At 28.2% G+C, this 23960-nt stretch overlaps 1 protein-coding gene across 1 annotated transcript in view; it reads right to left on the reverse strand.

Annotated features, from left to right (window-relative positions):
* Positions 1-23960, reverse strand: part of LOC127281957 (discoidin domain-containing receptor tyrosine kinase B) — a 395594-nt gene that overhangs the window by 281890 nt on the left and 89744 nt on the right. Inside the window, exon 4 of the mRNA XM_051305982.1 lies at positions 8698-8817. The gene's annotated coding sequence lies outside the window, so the exon portion shown is untranslated. The remainder of the gene's footprint in view (positions 1-8697; positions 8818-23960) is intronic.

The raw sequence follows: 23960 nt of genomic DNA on the forward strand, positions 1-23960 counted from the left end.
AACGCGTAATATCGCGTAATAATGTGTAATATTCCGTAATAACGTGTAATAATTATTACATTTTTTTCCAAATACCGACGAAAAATGTGTGTTATGAAGCTCAGGGTTTCTAGAAATATACGTAACACTGAGTAGTATTTGTGTAATGTCTTATAGAATCTTTGTAATAAACGGTAATACTCGTAATAACGCGTAATATCGCGTAATAATGTGTAATAATCCGTAATAACGTGTAATAATTATTACATTTTTTTTCCAAATACCGACGAAAAATGTGTGTTATGAAGCTCAGGGTTGCTAGAAATATACGTAACACTGAGTAGTATTTGTGTAATGTCTTATAGAATCTTTGTAATAAACGGTAATACTCGTAATAACGCGTAATATCGCGTAATAATGTGTAATAATCCGTAATAACGTGTAATAATTATTACATTTTTTTTCCAAATACCGACGAAAACTGTGTGTTATGAAGCTCAGGGTTGCTAGAAATATACGTAACACTGAGTAGTATTTGTGTAATGTCTTATAGAATCTTTGTAATAAACGGTAATACTCGTAATAACGCGTAATATCGCGTAATAATGTGTAATAATCCGTAATAACGAGTAATAATTATTACATTTTTTTTGCAAATACCGACGAAAAATGTGTGTTATGAAGCTCAGGGTTGCTAGAAATATACGAAACACTGAGTAGTATTTGTGTAATGTCTTATAGAATCTTTGTAATACACGGTAATACTCGTAATAACGCGTAATATCGCGTAATAATGTGTAATAATCCGTAATAACGTGTAATAATTATTACATTTTTTTTCCAAATACCGACGAAAAATGTGTGTTATGAAGCTCAGGGTTGCTAGAAATATACGTAACACTGAGTAGTATTTGTGTAATGTCTTATAGAATCTTTGTAATAAACGGTAATACTCGTAATAACGCGTAATATCGCGTAATAATGTGTAATAATCCGTAATAACGAGTAATAATTATTACATTTTTTTTGCAAATACCGACGAAAAATGTGTGTTATGAAGCTCAGGGTTGCTAGAAATATACGTAACACTGAGTAGTATTTGTGTAATGTCTTATAGAATCTTTGTAATAAACGGTAATACTCGTAATAACGCGTAATATCGCGTAATAATGTGTAATATTCCGTAATAACGTGTAATAATTATTACATTTTTTTCCAAATACCGACGAAAAATGTGTGTTATGAAGCTCAGGGTTTCTAGAAATATACGTAACACTGAGTAGTATTTGTGTAATGTCTTATAGAATCTTTGTAATAAACGGTAATACTCGTAATAACGCGTAATATCGCGTAATAATGTGTAATAATCCGTAATAACGTGTAATAATTATTACATTTTTTTTCCAAATACCGACGAAAAATGTGTGTTATGAAGCTCAGGGTTGCTAGAAATATACGTAACACTGAGTAGTATTTGTGTAATGTCTTATAGAATCTTTGTAATAAACGGTAATACTCGTAATAACGCGTAATATCGCGTAATAATGTGTAATAATCCGTAATAACGAGTAATAATTATTACATTTTTTTTGCAAATACCGACGAAAAATGTGTGTTATGAAGCTCAGGGTTGCTAGAAATATACGTAACACTGAGTAGTATTTGTGTAATGTCTTATAGAATCTTTGTAATAAACGGTAATACTCGTAATAACGCGTAATATCGCGTAATAATGTGTAATATTCCGTAATAACGTGTAATAATTATTACATTTTTTTCCAAATACCGACGAAAAATGTGTGTTATGAAGCTCAGGGTTTCTAGAAATATACGTAACACTGAGTAGTATTTGTGTAATGTCTTATAGAATCTTTGTAATAAACGGTAATACTCGTAATAACGCGTAATATCGCGTAATAATGTGTAATAATCCGTAATAACGTGTAATAATTATTACATTTTTTTTCCAAATACCGACGAAAACTGTGTGTTATGAAGCTCAGGGTTGCTAGAAATATACGTAACACTGAGTAGTATTTGTGTAATGTCTTATAGAATCTTTGTAATAAACGGTAATACTCGTAATAACGCGTAATATCGCGTAATAATGTGTAATAATCCGTAATAACGAGTAATAATTATTACATTTTTTTTGCAAATACCGACGAAAAATGTGTGTTATGAAGCTCAGGGTTGCTAGAAATATACGAAACACTGAGTAGTATTTGTGTAATGTCTTATAGAATCTTTGTAATACACGGTAATACTCGTAATAACGCGTAATATCGCGTAATAATGTGTAATAATCCGTAATAACGTGTAATAATTATTACATTTTTTTTCCAAATACCGACGAAAAATGTGTGTTATGAAGCTCAGGGTTGCTAGAAATATACGTAACACTGAGTAGTATTTGTGTAATGTCTTATAGAATCTTTGTAATAAACGGTAATACTCGTAATAACGCGTAATATCGCGTAATAATGTGTAATAATCCGTAATAACGAGTAATAATTATTACATTTTTTTTGCAAATACCGACGAAAAATGTGTGTTATGAAGCTCAGGGTTGCTAGAAATATACGTAACACTGAGTAGTATTTGTGTAATGTCTTATAGAATCTTTGTAATAAACGGTAATACTCGTAATAACGCGTAATATCGCGTAATAATGTGTAATATTCCGTAATAACGTGTAATAATTATTACATTTTTTTCCAAATACCGACGAAAAATGTGTGTTATGAAGCTCAGGGTTTCTAGAAATATACGTAACACTGAGTAGTATTTGTGTAATGTCTTATAGAATCTTTGTAATAAACGGTAATACTCGTAATAACGCGTAATATCGCGTAATAATGTGTAATAATCCGTAATAACGTGTAATAATTATTACATTTTTTTTCCAAATACCGACGAAAAATGTGTGTTATGAAGCTCAGGGTTGCTAGAAATATACGTAACACTGAGTAGTATTTGTGTAATGTCTTATAGAATCTTTGTAATAAACGGTAATACTCGTAATAACGCGTAATATCGCGTAATAATGTGTAATAATCCGTAATAACGTGTAATAATTATTACATTTTTTTTCCAAATACCGACGAAAACTGTGTGTTATGAAGCTCAGGGTTGCTAGAAATATACGTAACACTGAGTAGTATTTGTGTAATGTCTTATAGAATCTTTGTAATAAACGGTAATACTCGTAATAACGCGTAATATCGCGTAATAATGTGTAATATTCCGTAATAACGTGTAATAATTATTACATTTTTTTCCTAATACCGACGAAAAATGTGTGTTATGAAGCTCAGGGTTTCTAGAAATATACGTAACACTGAGTAGTATTTGTGTAATGTCTTATAGAATCTTTGTAATAAACGGTAATACTCGTAATAACGCGTAATATCGCGTAATAATGTGTAATAATCCGTAATAACGTGTAATAATTATTACTTTTTTTCCAAATACCGACAAAAAATGTGTGTTATGAAGCTCAGGGTTTCTAGAAATATACGTAACACTGAGTAGTATTTGTGTAATGTCTTATAGAATCTTTGTAATAAACGGTAATACTCGTAATAACGCGTAATATCGCGTAATAATGTGTAATAATCCGTAATAACGTGTAATAATTATTACATTTTTTTTCCAAATACCGACGAAAAATGTGTGTTATGAAGCTCAGGGTTGCTAGAAATATACGTAACACTGAGTAGTATTTGTGTAATGTCTTATAGAATCTTTGTAATAAACGGTAATACTCGTAATAACGCGTAATATCGCGTAATAATGTGTAATAATCCGTAATATCGTGTAATAATTATTACATTTTCTTTCCAAATACCGACGAAAAATGTGTGTTATGAAGCTCAGGGTTGCTAGAAATATACGTAACACTGAATGGTATTTGTGTAATGTCTTATAGAATCTTTGTAATAAACGGTAATACTCGTAATAACGCGTAATATCGCGTAATAATGTGTAATATTCCGTAATAACGTGTAATAATTATTACATTTTTTTTCCAAATACCGCCAAAAAATGTGTGTTATGAAGCTCAGGGTTGCTAGAAAAATACGTAACACTGAGTAGGATTTGTGTAATATCTTGTAGAATCCTGTGATAAATGATAATACTCGTAATAACGCGTAATAACATCGACTTGCACTACTGTTGAAATTAAAAATAATAATACTTGACTTAATATTTACTTAAACTACTGATTTTATATTTGATTTATTATGTCTGACTAAAATCGACTTATACTACTGATAACATTTAAAAAATCAGAAAAGTCTGACTAAATTGTGAGTTCTACTACTAATAGCATTAGAAAAAATGTATTATTCGATTTAAAACTTACATTCACATTATTTTTTTACCTTATTCATTATGACTGACTAAAATCGAGTTTTACTACTGATAAAATGACTAAAAAATTTCTATTGACTTGTACTACTTACAAAAATTTAATATATTTAATTAGTTTAACTTAATATTCACTTGTACTACTAGTAAGATTACAAAAGTTTAAAAAGTGAAACAAAGGTTTAACTTTTTTTTATAGCTCGGAGGTCAGATTTAAAAAAAAGAACTATCAATATCTAATTGTTTTTAAATTCTTTTCTTAGATATAAGAGAAAATTTTTGGTATATTAAACTTGTTTTTTTGTAAACAGTAACATTAAAAGTGTTTGACAATTAAAAACAAATTGTTTCTTTACTTTATTTTTTTTTTTATGTGAAGGAAAAAGTTTATTTTGAATTTTCTTTAATGTCTCTAGAGAATCATTGCACAAGCTAATAAAATCCATAAAGAAAGAAAATCCTTTTGTAAACCAACGTAATTTTCTATTATTAACGATATCACTCTCTCGCTCAACGATGAAAATTTCTTTTCCAAGAGGATTTTCTCCTCAATGAGATGAAGCAGCTTAGGAACCCTTGAATGAAAGAGAATATATTGCAAGGGTAATTAAGTCCTTCATTATGCAAACAGGAACTCAAAAGCATTTTCTTTTTTTTTTTATTACAAAATAGTAGTTTCAATTATAAATAAAATTTTCTCGTTGAAATGAATATATAAAGAAAAGTTTTATTTGATGCATTGTAAAAGAAAATATTCTGCAATTTAGAATATACACTTGGAACATATTTTACAATATTTTATAATTTAAATAAAAATTAACCTGAAACTGCAAAACGTTTCACTAGAGTAGCAAAATTTTTACTTGTTTCAGTTAAATCTTTCGTTATTCTAGTTAAATCTTTGGCTGTTTCACATAAATATTTTTTTCCCTGTTACATTATATTATATATATATTAAATATATATTATATTCTAAACTAGGTTTATTCTAAATTTTAAATTATTTTTTTTATCGGTGTATAATTGAAATGTTAAATATTATAATTTACAATTTTTTTATGATTACACATAATTTTTTGTTTCTCTACCAATATTTTTTTAAATGACTCAGTTTTATCCAAAAAACAATATTTTTCATATAAAAATAAAAACGAGAGTATTTTAATGATGAAAGCAAAGCTTTGTACAAGATTAAATTGAATCATAAAATTGTCATTGAAGCTATTTTTGAGATTTACACTTTTCGTCAAAAACTTTAAATGCAATTTAATTTACGAGTTGCGAGAAATAACAATAATCATAAAAAAAGCAATAAATTCATCTCTATTGACATTAAAAATAAAACCAGTTGTTTCAAAAAAAAAAAGAGGAAGAAAATATTTAATATTCGTTTAGAGAAAATATTTTTAAACTCACTCTCTCTCTCTCTCTCTCTCTCTCTCGTGAAGCTATAAAAAGAATATCAGATTTCGTTTACAAAAACAGCTTTAAAAAAAAATTACATACACATGAATTTATTTCCACAATAAAAATGATATTTAATATTGTGATAAATTTTTTAAATTTTGTTTTTTTAACATTCAAATAATGTTTACGCATTTTTTTTTGTTCTCACAGTTAAACTTAACTTGGATAATTCTTTTTTTTTCAGGGTCGGTTTCAGTGCGGAAGTAAATCTAATATCGTTTTTCTTCACGTCTCACGTGTATGGGAAAAGAATGGAGAGCTCGTTGAAAACTGGGCGACGGAGACTCGGGGGATTTATGTCGTGCAGAACAACCATCAGCCTTCTCGCGTATTGTGTGCACGCGTTGTACGATATTCTGCTTTAATAAGAGAATCAGAGCAGCACTGTGAACACGTCTGCGGCTTCAACGAAGAAAGAAAAAAAAAAAAAAAAAAAAAAGTATTCACAGGAATTCATGAGTTACGATGCTTATATCGTGTATCAACATCTCAATATTCTTTTGTAATTTTAATTTTAACCTGTCCTAACAGAATAATAATGAGATTCATAACAAATAAAAAAAATTTTTGCCAAACATGAAAATTCATATCATTCAATTTTGTTCTTTTATAAAGATAGAAAAAAACCCTCGGATTTATTTAATGAAACAAATTATTGTGAAAGAAAATTTATGTTTAGGAAAGAATATTTTTTTTTTTTTTGAAAAGATCAGGATGTGACTTTACGGCGTATGTCATCATCTATAGAGAAATTTACCTCGCACCTCGATTTATACTATCTGAAAGGAGGTCAGTAGCCATGGCGTGTCTGATCCAATTATTAATTGGATCAAAAGCATGTTGTAGAGAAGATGCCTCGAGGCAGATTATGGACTATCCAAAGTGAATGGCTTCGTCTTCAATGTATATGCTTGAGATAAAATTTTCAACCTTCATTCAAAATTTATAAAGCAAATCTGAATTTAGATTTGATTTTTTGAATGTTACTTACGAATCAGTCGTCCTTTGATTGATAATAATTTTTTAACCAATATTTTAACTGAAGCAAAGCAAAATTGATGAAAAAAACTCAAAATGTAAAGCGCGTGGTACCAATATAAAAATGACTAAATTAGTCAGAAGAAAAGGTAACAATAAATTGTCAAAATAACTCAAAATATGAGCCTCCTACTGCTAAAAAAGATAAAAATTCAAAATGTACTTCGATTACGACGATTAATCACTTCCCAGACTACATTTATATTTCTCATATAGAAAATAGATCCATTAGAGGATCTACTTTACAATCTTCCATTATTGAAGGACCTTACCTAAAATGGGTGCTTAATAATTTCTCTCATGAAAGGAGATTCTAAATACTCCTTTTCAATAGCAATTTTCGCGCCTCCAATTCTCATGTACAAGCTCAATAAATTCCACTTGGAAGAGAATGTCACCTACAGAGCACGATTAAGGCAAAATTTAGGGAAGAAACGAAGGCGCGAAGAGAGCGTTATGTTGAGAGAAAAGGAAATGGGTATCCAGGAAATGGCGGATATATGTGGCCATATTTACGTAGCATGCAACCTATATAGTTTTTGGTATACAGATATATACATATATATATATACACGAGAGCATATTGAGCCTTGTGGAATCGACGGCACAGTAAATACACACCAAAACAGCTCTTCGTTGATTAGTTGCTCGCTTATACGCCTCTACAGGGTGACTTGTGCTTGAACTAAATTCAATATATATATATATATATATATATATATATATATCGACCATCGCAATTAAAACCTTCGACGTCCACAAACTTGGCTAAAGTGTCAAAGAAAAATTACACCTTTTACTGCTTATCCTTATTTTTTTTTTCGTTGACCCGACAACGTAATCTCGTAAAGTAATAATTTTCTTCTATACGATTCGAAAAGACGAGTTTATTACAAAAATAAAAACCTGTACAAATATTATCGATGAAAAATTTTATAATTAATTATATTTTTAATTTAGAGACGGATTTGTATTAGAATTAAAAAATAGTTAAATACAAAAATACACGGAAATAAAAGGAATAACTTTTATAGAAGTATCTTAATATTACCGTTGCTAAGGAAAAAACGGTCATGGTAACGGTTGCTATGGTACCGATTTCTATGGTACCGGTTGCTATGGTACCAGTTACTATAGTACTACCAGTTACTTTGGTACTAGTTACTTTGGATCCAGTTACTTTGGTACCAGTTACATTGGTACCAGTTACTTTGGTACCCTTTAGTTACTGTGGCTCTAGTTACTTTGGTACCTGTTACTTTGGTACCTGTTACTTTGGTACCTGTTACTTTGGTACCTGTTACTTTGGTACCTGTTACTTTGGTACCAGTTACTTTGGTACCAGTAACTTTAGTACCAATTAGTTTCTATGGTACCAGTAACTTTGGTACCAATTAGTTACTATGGTACCAGTAACTTTAATACCGGTTACTATGGTACCGGTTACTATGGTAACACTTGTGTTTTAAAATTTTCACAACATAATATATACACTGAAAAAAAATTTCTGGATTCAAATATACGGTTACTTGACTATTATCAAATAAATATTTACTTGAACCATATAATATTTAATAATATAACAAAATAATTTATTTGATTTAAATAAAATATATTTATATCAATAATTTTGGTATTTGAAGTAAATAGTATTTAAGTAACTGGTTATTTGAGTCAGTTAAATGGTATTTGTTTCAAAATTATTTATTAAATAATTATTAATCGTTATTAATACAAATAAATTTTTTTTCCTTTCTAATAAACTAAACGATTATTTGAATCAAATAAATTTTTTTTTTTTACAATTTATTTACATGTATTTATATTCTTTTGACTCACCTTGTAGACAGACTGCTTAATGAAGGAATCTTGATTAGACTAGATTACACTCTGCATGGTGCGTTTGTGGTTGATCGATCCGCACAAAGGAGCTAATCTCAAGGGATCTAACGAGGAGACCTGGAAAAGAAATAATGAATATTAATTTATTTCAAAAGAAGTTTATCAAACAAAAAAAAAAACGGTTATTATAACCATCAACTTTCAAAAAAAAATTTAAAACTAAAGAAATTAATATAAATATATACACTCAAATATTGAAATTAATTTTCAATAATTTTATATTAATTTTTTTTTTTGAAAATAAGAAATATGAAAAGAAGTATGTGTATGTGTGTGTGTGTGTGTGGATGGTTGATTGCGACTCTAGCGGAATCCGCGTATATCATTTGGAACGTTTAATCGGCATTCCCACGAAGGACCAGCACAGCGGGTTACGCATTCCATTGCATTGCATGTCTACGCTAGTATGCGCAGAATATAGTAATTATGATTCTGGACATATCACATTCAGAGGGAAATGAACTTGGCGTACCCGGACACGCGACTTCATTAACGAATGGTTTCGATAAATAGACCTAAACATCTCGAGTCCCTTTTACAATGGAATTCCACCATTAAAGTTGCCACCCCTCCCCCTCGAGGGAGGTTCAAATCAAAATGATATTATAATACCTATTTCACCACTATTATTGTAATACATTTTTTTTGAATTTATTACTAATAATCATTTTTTCCTAGTAGTACATGTCAATATTTAGTCAGACTTTCAAAATTGTTATTTTATTCTTTAGTTAAGCTTTATAATTGTATTTAATTTTTTAAGTGGTACAAGTAAATATTTAATCAGTCTTTCTAACTTTTTTTGTAATTTCATCAGTAGTACAATTTGTTTTTTGGAAAGACGTATAAATAATAAGGAATTAAGCAAGTTTTTTAAAAGATATTTTATCTTTGGTAATTCACACAGTAGTACAAGTCAATATTTAGTCAAACATTTTAATTCTTTGAATTTCGTCAGTAATAAAAATCAGGTTATAGTCAGACGTAAGTAGACAAGTCTAGCTTTGGACAAATCTTGATTTGAACTTAAATGTCCTAGACTTGACCTTTAAATGACTTTCAATGACCTTGACTTAACCTTGAAGTGACCTTGACTTGGAAAACATTCTATTCAAAAAAATGGAATAAAATAGATTATTCTTAGCCTACTGCAATTTAGGTTCAATTGGTAGGTTTTTTTGAAGGTTTTAAGGTGTAGTTTTAAGGTAAAAAAATGATAGAGACATGCTGATTAATTTTTTTTGAATTCGTAAGGAATTTTTTCATTTTCCAGGAAAACATTCTATTCAAAAAAATGGAATAAAATTGATTATTCTTAGTCTACTGTAATTTAGGTTCGGTTGGTAGGTTTTTTTGAAGGTTTTAAGGTGTTATTTTAAGGTAATAAAATAATAGAGACATGCTGATTAATTTTTTTTGAATTTGTAAGGAATTTTTTCATTTTCCAGGAAAACATTCTATTCAAAAAAATGGAATAAAATTGATTATTAACAGTCTAATGCAATTTAGGTTCAATTGGTAGATTTTTTTGAAGGTTCTTTGAAGGTTCTTTGAAGGTAGAAAAATTATAGAGACATGCTGATTAATTTTTTTTGAATTTCTAAGGAATTTTTTCATTTTCCAGGAAAACATTCTATTCAAAAAAATGGAATAAAATTGATTATTCATAGTCTACTGCAATTTAGGTTCAATTGGTTGGTTTTTTTTAAAGGTTTTAAGGTGTTGTTTTAAGGTAAAAAAATAATAGAGACATGCTGATTACTTTTATTTGAATTTGTAAGGAATTTTTTCATTTTCCAGGAAAACATTCTATCCCAAAAAATGGAATAAAATAGATTATTCTTAGCCTACTGCAATTTAGGTTCAATTGGTAGGTTTTTTTGAAGGTTTTAAGGTGTAGTTTTAAGGTAAAAAAATGATAGAGACATGCTGATTAATTTTTTTTGAATTCGTAAGGAATTTTTTCATTTTCCAGGAAAACATTCTATTCAAAAAAATGGAATAAAATTGATTATTCTTAGTCTACTGTAATTTAGGTTCGGTTGGTAGGTTTTTTTGAAGGTTTTAAGGTGTTATTTTAAGGTAATAAAATAATAGAGACATGCTGATTAATTTTTTTTGAATTTGTAAGGAATTTTTTCATTTTCCAGGAAAACATTCTATTCAAAAAAATGGAATAAAATTGATTATTAACAGTCTAATGCAATTTAGGTTCAATTGGTAGATTTTTTTGAAGGTTCTTTGAAGGTTCTTTGAAGGTAGAAAAATTATAGAGACATGCTGATTAATTTTTTTTGAATTTCTAAGGAATTTTTTCATTTTCCAGGAAAACATTCTATTCAAAAAAATGGAATAAAATTGATTATTCATAGTCTACTGCAATTTAGGTTCAATTGGTTGGTTTTTTTTAAAGGTTTTAAGGTGTTGTTTTAAGGTAAAAAAATAATAGAGACATGCTGATTACTTTTATTTGAATTTGTAAGGAATTTTTTCATTTTCCAGGAAAACATTCTATTCAAAAAAATGGAATAAAATTGATTATTCTTAGTCTACTGCAATTTAGGTTTAATTGGTAGGTTTTTTTGAAGGTTTTAAGGTGTTGTTTAAAGGTATAAAGATAATAGAGACATGCTGATTAATTTTATTTAAATTTTAAGGAATTTTTTCATTTTCCAGGAAAACATTCTATTCAAAAAAATGGAATAAAATTGATTATTCTTAGTCTACTGCAATTTAGGTTCAATTGGTAGGTTTTTTTGAAGGTTCTTTGAAGGTTCTTTGAAGGTAAAAAAATAATAGAGACATGCTGATTAATTTTATTTGAATTTGTAAGGAATTTTTTCATTTTCCAGGAAAACATTCTATTCAAAAAAATGGAATAAAATTGATTATTCTTAGTCTACTGCAATTTAGGTTCAATTGGTAGGTTTTTTTGAAGGTTCTTTGAAGGTAAAAAAATAATAGAGACATGCTGATTAATTTTATTTGAATTTGTAAGGAATTTTTTCATTTTCCAGGAAAACGTTCTATTCAAAAAATGGAATAAAATTGATTATTCTTAGTCTACTGTAATTTAGGTTCGGTTGGTAGGTTTTTTTGAAGGTTTTAAGGTGTTATTTTAAGGTAATAAAATAATAGAGACATGCTGATTAATTTTTTTTGAATTTGTAAGGAATTTTTTCATTTTCCAGGAAAACATTCTATTCAAAAAAATGGAATAAAATTGATTATTAACAGTCTAATGCAATTTAGGTTCAATTGGTAGATTTTTTTGAAGGTTCTTTGAAGGTTCTTTGAAGGTAGAAAAATTATAGAGACATGCTGATTAATTTTTTTTGAATTTCTAAGGAATTTTTTCATTTTCCAGGAAAACATTCTATTCAAAAAAATGAAATAAAATTGATTATTCTTAGTCTACTGCAATTTAGGTTCAATTGGTAGGTTTTTTTAAAGGTTTTAAGGTGTTGTTTTAAGGTAAAAAGATAATAGAGACATGCTGATTAATTTTATTTAAATGTTAAGGAATTTTTTCATTTTCCAGGAAAACATTCTCTTCAAAAAAATGGAATAAAATTGATTATTCTTAGTCTACTGCAATTTAGGTTCAATTGGTAGGTTTTTTTGAAGGTTCTTTGAAGGTTCTTTGAAGGTAAAAAAATAATAGAGACATGCTGATTAATTTTATTTGAATTTGTAAGGAATTTTTTCATTTTCCAGGAAAACATTCTATTCAAAAAAATGGAATAAAATTGATTATTCTTAGTCTACTGCAATTCAGGTTCAATTGGTAGGTTTTTTTGAAGGTTTTAAGGTGTTGTTTTAAGGTAAAAAAATAATAGAGACATGCTGATTAATTTTTTTTAAATTTGTAAGGAATTTTTTCATTTTCCAGGAAAACATTCTATTCAAAAAAATGGAATAAATAAAAGCGCCCGACGGATTTTGTTCCTTCTTCTTGGAAAATGTTCAGTGAGTTACCTAGAACAAGTTGCAAAAGGAATCTCCGAAGGGAAAGAACTTGAGGTTTGAGATTGGTTTCAGGGTACCGTGACATAATATGTAAAGTATAAAACAGTAGTAAATGTATGTTTTAAGTCAGGCTTATTAATTTTTTTGTATTTCCTTAAGTAGTACAAGTCAATTTTTTGTCAGACTTTTTTAACGGCGTAAACTTGGATGAAATTGTTGTTACTGACGTAAGAGTTTTATTTGACAATTAAAACAGTGACTCAATGATGAATATACATATATATATATATATAGGCAAACGAGAAACTGGAATATATCAATGTGTGGAATAGACCGAAGAGAACTACAGGGGGTTATTATGCAACCATGAAACAAGTTACAAGTGTTCTATTAATCAAGTTAGCCGAAACTTTGAAGCCAACTTGTTAGCGAAACGACATTCGCGAGGCTAGGTAAGTAGCTGGGATGACGAAACGCCTTATAAAGTTATATATACACAAGACGTTGCAATCTCTTAGCTTTCTCCCTTGGTCTCTTCTATCTCTCATACTACAATATATATATATGTATGTCATTCAAGCATAAATACACACACACACATATATGGGTTTTGACTCTGTAAATTCATTGTTTTATATAAACAAGGATTCTCTTGAATTTCTTACTCTGGGACTATCGCCAAGCACGTACATATGACGTTGCGTTCCATATATACTAAGAATAGCTCATTTAAACTAAGAGCAGCTACTTTATAACAATATATATATATATATATATATATATATATAACTTCGTATTATATATTTGTTTAATATACTCTTTACATTTAATTTAAATTTTTATTACGAAAAGAATTTAAAAAAAAAAAAAATCTCCCGCATCTCGAGTATAATAAACTCAATTCTCGTAAATCATCATCTTTTTTTTCTGTTAAAAATTTTTCTCATCAAATTTAAACTCGAATAAATTAAAAGGAGTTCCACCACCAGTTTTCCGTTGGGTAGAATTACGATGAAATAAGATTTCAGGATTTTTCATGACGAAAGGTATAAGGTTGAAGTGGAAAAGTAGCAGCAAGAAAGAAAGAGAGAAAGAAATTCTTTGGACATAGAAAGGTATTTTTATCAGAGTGAAGATGTATAAGGATTTGCATAGACAATAAGGGTTGCAATATATTACATTCTCCCTCCCCCCCCCTTTTGAGTGTATGTTTGTGTAACAGTAGTGGGAAAAATCAATAGCTTCTTCAACAGAGATAAAATTATTTTATATTTACAAAAAAGTGTTATATTTGTATAGCAAAATGAAAAATTATAAATAAAATTTTGTGAATTTTGGCGTAGATTATGGAAAATCTATGAAAAATTGATATAGAAGGTAATTTGAATTCAATACATGTTACCGAGAGTAGGTAATTGAACAACAGTAGGTAATCGAATAACAGTCGGTAATCTAACAACAGTCGGTAAGTAGGTGTAGGAAAATTTCTAACTATTACCAATAGAGGACAGCAGGGTCTATGTTACTTTCACTCAGCGAAACAAATATAAAGATTTCGAAAGATTTACATTAAAATATTTATCATATTTTTTATAGGTACTACAATAATTATCGCTATTGTATTATTAAGTTATAATATTATTTATAATAATGGAATACATTTTTAAAAAGTTTTAGTAATATTTAATAGCGCAATCTAATTTCTAAAAATGAAATTTTCGTTCAACTTCGAATATAAGTAATCTACCGATATGGTAAAGAAGAAAATTATCTTATCTGCGGAGGTTGTGGTAAAAGTACTACTATCCGTTTGCGCTGTTATTGGATAGATGGCACCTCTACTGACTTCCAGTCAATATTATGAACACAAATATTGAAATAGAATAAAATTAAAAGAAAAAATAACTCAATAAAAAAATGTTTGTTCTAAATTATAACAAATATTTAATAAAAATAAACGTGTAAATTTAAAGGGAAGTAAATAAAAATTGAAAATTAAATAAATAATATTACTAAAAATAAAATAAATATTACTAAAAAATTAATTATTCTTTTGCACTAATTTGTCAGTTTTTAAAACAAAATTTCAATTTAGCCTAAACGAATTTTGCAGAAAATTCATTAGTCATTTTGACTAATTTAAGTTTCAAGTGTATATATACATATATATGCAAAACTTATTCGTCTATATATATATATGTGTGTATAAGGATGGAGAGTGTAAAACTCGTGAGAAATTGCAATAGATATTTTCTCTAAAGGAGGTAAAATGAATAGTGTCAGGAAACATATATGAACCCAGTGGAAGGGAGTCATTACTCAATTTCTCATTAGTACAAGCGGACGAAACTAAATGGCAGTGCACAAGTTTACTAATTAGCGCAGTCATGGTGGGCCCCCCCCCCTCCTCCCTTATTAATATTGCCAAGTCGACAAGATACGACAACCTATATATATATATATTGTTACCGGTTTTAATTAGTGCGAGAAAATAAATGCCTGATCGACGTGGGCGATCGAACCGCGCAAAACTGTCTGTCGCAATTTTTTTTGCATCTCTTTTATATTTTTTGAATTTCAATTAATTTACTAATTACTAATTCAAATTAGTAGAAATTATCCACTAATTGTTTAAAAAAATATTTTTACAAATATTTTTTGATTTAGTAATATTTTTTTCTTACTAAAAATAAAAATGACTGATGCAAAAAAAATCTTTAGCTGGAACAGCGATATATTTAAATAACTTTCGCTGTTTTAATAAAAAAATTTCCCTATTCCAGTAAAATTTATCGCTGTTCCAGGTGGAGATTTTTTTTCCGTATATGAATCTTTTTCCTTTCTATCAAATATAAATCATTAATTATATTTCAAAAAAATAGATGTAAAAAAATTATTAATGGATAAAATTTAAGATGACAAGTAAATTTGCTAAGTAATAACCAAAAAATTGTAACAAAGAAAATATTTTTTTTGGTAATAGATTCTATACTTTTAATATCTATATATATATGTGTGCCTTCTGTTCTATTGTCAATTCGGTATATATGTCAACTATAATACCTTTGTATACATTTCGTATTACACCTTTGGGAGTGAACTTTAGTACAAAGGAAATAAATGGAAGTCGATATATATATGTTAACGTCCACCTTATTCCCCACGTGTCATTTCTTTAGAAAACTATGTGTTCAATGATCATAAAGTTTCTACACTATATCCAAAGATTAAATCGATTTCTTACTTTGAATATCATACCTTTACCTGTAATGTGACGCACCCTAATAAATGTCCAACTTTTCGTTGTATTTTTCTATATATATATATATTTATATCAAAAAAAAGTATTTGTATCCGCTTCAATAGCGTGACGCAGCATTCAGTCGAAAAAATTCGCTTGAGCTACGTTTTTCGGATGATTAACGATCGTTGTGAAAAAGAAATAATGCAGGAAACTGAAAGCATACACACGCGTTATTCCACGGCATGTTATACACGGCGATTTTCTTCTAGTTTCTGTGTCTGACATATTTCCGCTGTTTTTATTTAACAATTAATGTTTTAGTGTAGAAAAAATATATAAAGGAATTAATCATTCTATTATAAAAAAAAGCACCCAATTATCGATCTTTTGGTATTATTTGAAAAAAATTAAATAAAAAAAGAATTATTTTTTTTTTTTAATAAATTAGATTTTTATACTTCATTTATTAATTTAAAAATAGAAAACAAAATAATTAATAAAGCATTTTATATAACTAATAATAAATCTCGTATTAATTAATGCAAAATTAATTAACATCGACGTATATCTGATTATTATTAATGTTTGAATTGACAAATAGATGAAATCATGAAATTATTTGTAGAGAATAAATCCAGTTTGAAAATGATAACATTATTATAACTGCGCGAACCAGTTTAAGTCACGTAATATATATATATATATAAATATATATGTCATTTAATCAATAAATTAGAGGAATTAAAATTATTAAATTCTTAATTAGTTGCAAAAATAAATGAAAATAAATAAAAATTATAAAAAAATTTTTTTTAAAACAAATGAAGGAAGAAAAAGGTAAAAAATGAGATCAGATTTTATATTCTAAGTATGTAAGAATGATATAAAATATTTATAAAAAAAGGAATGATGAGCTAGCTCTGTTTTGGTCAGGATGTTATTCTCATAGTAACTTGCTTGTATTAGATTGATGTCCCCCAGGGTAACATCATCACACGGATCTAAACCATTAATCATTCTGACCATGTTAACTTCACCCTCAAAACACACTCTCCAATACTCTATGGTTCATGACCTCCGAACCTAGACAACATTGCGAATTTATTTTTTTTTTTTTTGCAATAAAAATCATTTTTTATCTTTCAAATTTTTCTCTCAGATTTCAAATTATGAAAATCATTAAACAAAACATTATTTGATGAAAAAAAAAATGGAAATTTTCAAAATTGATTCTTTTTTTTCATTAGCTTTATTATACTTATAGGTACAAAAATAGATGAAAGTTTTTTTTTCGCATCTAAGTAAAGAATATATCCATTTATATTTTTCACCCCAATGGTTTTCCCTCTAATTTCACCTACCCTTATATCCATATAATAACTTTGGTATAATCATTATATAATATACCAGATTGGATTTTTTTTTTCAATTTGAATAAATTTTTATAAGAATCCTTCCCTTTTAACTGAGAGAGAAAGAGAGAGAGAAATTTATTCTTAGACATGAGGGAATAGAAAGAGTGTTTCTGAAGGGTCAAATAAAATAAATGGAAAAATAAAGGTAGACAACAGAATAAAAATTATATTACACAGCATAAGAGAATTAAATTCTGGGTAATTTGAACGAGAAAATATTTTTTTTTTTGTTTCGAAACAAGGAACAAAATTAATTCTCTAATTAAAATAGTTTCCTTTTTTAAACATACATATATTTTTGATTAAACGATAACAACTTTTAAAACTTTTTTTTTTCTAAAGCTTGAAATTATTAAAATTTTTAATATAAAAAATTTTAATTTTCCAAATATTTAATATAAAAAAAAAATTCGACTATTTAGAAAAATTTAATTAACTTTATATTGAAAAGAAAGCGGTCATTATATTAAATATAAAAAAAAGAGTGTGCAGCGTGAAACACTCCTTTCGTCAAATCAGAGATAAAACACGATGACTATATGACTCTTTCATCCTTTTACAATTCGCTCCTTTTTAAGTTTGCAATGGGGGAGAGAGACAGAGAGAGAGAGAGAGAGAGAGAGAGAGAGAGAGAGAGAGAGAGAGAGAGAGAGAAAGTTATACCAGAAAAAAAGTGCTTTAAGATTGTGGATTAAAAGCATCTGTCGTAAAAATGGCGAACTAAATCGTTTAATGTTCTTCCTACTTTGACAGATACTAATGCGGTGCTTCTCTCACTCTCTCTCTCTCTCAGTTAAAGAAAAAGTTCCTTTGATAAAATCCACCTGGGAACACAAAAAGGCTTTACCAAATTTTATTTCTTTCTTTCAATAACAAAAGAAGAAGAAAAAAAACCTCCTTTAATAAATACATTAAATCAATTATGTGTTGGTATAAAGTTTTTCTTTTTTTTTCCAGTGGCAGAAATTGACTGAATTTTTCCTTTTGAAAATAGACAAGAAAATCGACAATTTTCCTAGTTTGAAATATAAACAACTTTTGTAGAAGTTAATTAAAAATTAAAAATGTAAAAAAATTCTTCCGGTGCGTAGAAATTATAAAATATTGGTACTTTTTCGATCTTTAATATGGCTCTTGTCGGAGAAACTATTCAGCGCCCGATCAGGCTAGTTAACGCTGTACTATTTAGAAAAAAAACTAGTTAAAGGTTTGTTTGTTTTTCCATATTTTAACATATAATAAATTTGAAAACTATTTATATTTTCTTTAGGAAAACTGTCCAGGCCCAGATTACAGCCCTATTTTAAATTACAGTGTCATAGTTTCAGTAGAAAATTCTGGTTAAACTCCCGAAGAAAAAATAAAGTAGTATTAATTAATTTCACAAAAGGTAATTTTTAATTTTTATTTACATTTTGCAAACTAAGAAAACTGGCTAGGTTCTGGGTAAAGAACATTTTTAAATAAGAAAAAAGGATTTAAATCAATTATATTAAATTATTAAATAAAATAAAAAAACTATTAAATCAAAATTACCACACAAAATAGGGTAATTTATACTATAGGAAAACTGCCAAGGCTCTGAATAGTTTTTTTCCTAAAAGCGGCTTGAAAAATTTCAAGAAAAAGAAAATTCGAAAATGTCTTTGATTTAAAGTTGCATTCTCTTTTGTATATATAATTCCAAGAAACATTTTTATTCTTTAAAGGGATTTCGCAGAAAAAAAAAAACATTGACGTTTTGAAGGTAATATTTAATGAAAAATATAGCATATCTAAAATTTACATTAGAAACAGAGAAAGAGAACCCCGCCTTTTCGTTGAGGTCTGTTTACTGCCAATAGGGGTTGCATAATTCATGGTTTCGGTTACACTAGTACCGGAATTATGCTCGGTCTGTTATGCATTTGTGTATAGCGCGCTAAAATTTGTATCGCGGTGATCAATTTCTCCTATGCGGTATTGAAAATGCACCTTATTATTTATATTTACAAAATTTTCCAATATTTATTTCCATATTTCTTTGTTTGTTTTTATATTACAATTGTTTATTTTAATCTTTTATCAATATTTTATAGTATAATTTTTGTTTTATCTTTATGTATATAATTTATATAATTAAAATTTTTTTATATATATACATTTTACAGATGAACGAGATTTTTTGTTAAAAAATTTTGCAATTCGACAACATTAAAAGTGCATTATATTTTTTTGTATCCGGCAGTTTTATGATCATTATAATCCCTTAACTTTTTGCGCACTGTTGTGAGATGTAAACACAAATTCTGCCGGTCATGAGTCTTGTAGTGTTTAAGTTATATGGTAATACTAACATCTTTCGTGTTGAGCGAGTGCGTGTGGTCCCTTCGATGCTTTAAGTACATTCACCGCCATATAAAATCGTCTTGCTTATACTGTCGAACGACTATGCAGACTGTCATGTAACCATTGCCGATAGATATGACTTAGCTACAGGGTGTCCCGGGACATTTACAGGATAACCGACTTTAATTATTACTAATTTAGATTCCTATCAGCATTATATTTGAATGTTTTACAAAAAAAGAAAACTGATTTTTTTTTCTCTAATACTATATAATGACCTCCAACGGTGACAGTCTCGTCTTGATAAATATAGTTATAAGAATTAAAAATTTATTATTCCTACTTAATAAATTTCTACTTAAATAATTTCTATAATTACTAAAAGAAACGAAAATTTCGAATTCAAATTTAAAAATTAAATCTGTTTTTAAAAATACTGTTCATGAACCAATAATGTAACAATATCAAAAGAAAATCAATAGAGAACCAATACTGAACCAATACTGTAACAGTACTGTAACAGTACCAATAGAGAGCCAATACTGAACCAATAATAAACTAATAATAAACCAATAATAAACCAATAGTAAACTAATAATAAACCAATATAGAACCAATAGAGGATCAATAGAGAATCAATACTGAACCAATAATAAACCAATAGAGAACCAATAGAGAACCACTACTGAACAAAAAATGAAACAGTACCAATACTGAACTAATACTGTAACAGTACCAATAGAGAACCAATACTGAACCAGTAGAGGATCAATTGAGATCCAATACTGAACCAATAATAAACCAATAGAGAACCAATAGAGGATCAATAGAGAACCAGTACTAAATCAATACTAAATACTAAACCAATACTAAACCAATACCAAAACAAAACCAAACCAATACCAAATCAATACTAAACCAATATTAAACCAATACTGTAACAGTATCAATAGAGAACTAATAGAGTAACAATACTGTAACAGTACGAATAGAGAGCCAATACTGAACCAATAATAAACCAATAGAGAACCAATACTGTTTCGCCTTGGCAAATATAATTACAGGAATTAAAATTTCCTTCTTAATAAAATCCAACTTAAATAATTCCTTCAATTAATAAAAGAAACTAAAATTTCGAATTGAGATTTAAAAATTAAATCCGTTTTTAAAAATAAAATATGAATACCTTATATCAGAAAGGGACAAAGTAATGGCAAAATTCTTATAAAAATCCCTTTGTAACTTTATTTTTAGCATAAATCCATTCTGCGGTCAAATTTCGCTTTCATCTGTTTTTGTATTCCCTGGTGGCAACGAATATGTCCTAATGTAAAGGGACCAACATAATATATCGAGAGTAAGGACTCGAAAAGTTTTTATTATTTTCAAGATCAAAGCATGAATTCTTAAAAGTATGCTATTTATTTTTAAATTGCATTAGTATATATTTAATAACAAAAAAAAATACTAAAATTTCTTCATTACGTATATTGAAATTTCTTATATATTCTCATGTAATTTTTCTTCATTGAGGAAAATTCTTGGAAAATCAGTTGTAATAACAAGTCTACTGATAAATGTGAACTTTATATATATATATATATATGGATTATAGAAATAATGATTAAATACGCGTTTTGAAAGTAAAAACACATGATGCAGTATAACGTTTCCGTGTTTCTTTCCTTTTTACGAAAGAATATATATACAAGAAAGTCCCCTCTCGAGTTTTAAACCACTTCTTTTGCTTCTTACTTGTGAAAACATTCAGTCAACACTCGTGGGAATCTGGGACTTAATGTTGTTTTTAGGAAATTTATACATTGACTTAAACTTAAAAAAGCCTTCTCCGAAAGTGTTTAATTCATGATCAAATTTACATGCCAAAGATTTGTCACAAAAGAAAAGGAGAGTAATCATTCTTTAGAATCCTATAGAAAACACAGAAGCATTTAAGGGAACGTTATTTGTTAAAAATTAATTTTATTGAATTTTTTTTTTAATAATTAAATTTAAATAATTCATTTGTTTATTTTTAAATAATTAAATTAAAAGAGAAACTTGAAAAAATTGTTATGTTTTCAATATATTTGTTAAGGCAATTAATGTAACTTTTTTTTTGGAACAAATCGCAGTTGCCAATTTATTGAAACCACAACAGGAACCGTCGAATGTAATTTTCACAGCTAAATTGTTTTTCAAATTCTCCTCCATATATACCAATCAAGCGAAAAATATTCAATCAATAACTGTCAATCTTTTCCAAATAACTTATTCTGACGTTTTAAAAATGGGATTTATTCTCTTTTTTCATCTTTCCCTCTTTAACCCGTATAAAATTAATTTTTTTCAAATCATTTCCATTCTCTCGGCAATAAAAAAAAAGGTTTTGTTCAAAATTTTAGATAAATATAATCTCTTGAATTAAAATAAATAATCCTTTAAATCAATATTGGAAATAAGAAATAAAATTTTCTATGCTTTTTTTCTATTTAGAAGTAAAATTTGTCTATTTAGAGAATAAATAAAATATTTCACACCTTTGACATGAATATATTCTCTCCTTCTTTATTCTTTCATCCCGTATCTTATTTTGCTTAGCTATATTTTCTCGTCAATAAGACTCCATTCGATTGGAATTTCAATGTGTCGAAGGCAGATGCAAACGTGAAGGAGGGGAAATTTAGTGATAAAACTATATATATATGGGGTATGGAAGGCAAAGCCATGTAATCGATGAGGGTCATAGCTCACCGTAAAAGGATGGACAGTTCTCTCGTTGAAAGCAAGTCAAGGAAAAAAAGAAAAAAAAAGAGGATGCGCGACGCGACGTTTAAAGAAAAGCGGTTACCAGGTGTCGAGACGAAAGACAATAATACCTAATGTGAATACAAAATTACACTTTATTGGCATTCTCCAGTGTTTCATTTCACGATCATGTTGTCTGGATTATTCTAATTGTCCTCGAGAAAAAAATGTTTTTTCTTTGCCTCAGTGTTAATTTTTAAGAACCAATACTGAACCAATACTGAACCAATACTGAACCAATACTGAACCAATACTGAACCAATACTGAACCAATACTGAACCAATACTGAACCAATACTGAACCAATACTGAACCAATACTGAACCAATACTGAACCAATACTGAACCAATACTGAACCAATACTGAACCAATACTGAACCAATACTGAACCAATACTGAACCAATACTGAACCAATACTGAACCAATACTGAACCAATACTGAACCAATACTGAACCAATACTGAACCAATACTGAACCAATACTGAACCAATACTGAACCAATACTGAACCAATACTGAACCAATACTGAACCAATACTGAACCAATACTGAACCAATACTGAACCAATACTGAACCAATACTGAACCAATACTGAACCAATAATGGGACAGTACTAACAAAGAACCAATAGAAAACTAATGTTGTAACAGTACCAATACTGAACCAATACTAAACCAATACGAAACCAATACGAAACCAATACTAAACGAATACAGAATCAATACTAAACCAATACAGAACCAATACTATACCAATACTGTGCCAGAAGGCATTTTTTGATAGATCACCCACCTTTTTCCTCCATGACCATTCATAATGCTCCTAATTTAATCTAATTAACCGAAAATAGTCTTGTCCCCTTTTTGTGAAATCAATTCACCAATGGTTGAACGATCTAAACCTATTATAAAATCAAACAATATAAATTTCCCCATTCTTTCTAATAACTAATTTATATAGTGTTTGGATATACAATTTTCTGAGTTAGAATCCACCTACTAGGAATATAGAAAGAGAAAAGTGGTTCTGTCAAGAACGTAAATCAAGAGTTTAATCCAATGAATGCGCTTATATCCGAAAAAAGACACGTGTGTGCTTTTAGTGTTGGATAGTCATGAACGCATTTTTATTTGTGAAATACACGCGTGTGCGATACAAATTTTTCTGCAATTGTATAACAACCCCTCTTTTCAAATGTATTGTATTCAATTGACACCCTGGCCAATATAAGTTTCGTGTCAAATGTCACACTATTGTAATGGTTTGTTTAATATGACATTAGAAATTTGTTTCCGCTGCCAGCTGCAAAGCATCAGTTTTTATAAATGCTACAATAGATATATATATAGCATCAAATTCACTCCCGTTTCAATAACGAATAAGGCATCAAATTCTTCAACGTAAGGATAATAACCATCTAACAATAAATAATA

Source organism: Leptopilina boulardi, unplaced genomic scaffold, assembly GCF_019393585.1.
Source record: "Leptopilina boulardi isolate dan_hultmark-lab unplaced genomic scaffold, ZJU_Lbou_2.1 LbouV2_278, whole genome shotgun sequence".
Taxonomy (NCBI): domain Eukaryota; kingdom Metazoa; phylum Arthropoda; class Insecta; order Hymenoptera; family Figitidae; genus Leptopilina; species Leptopilina boulardi.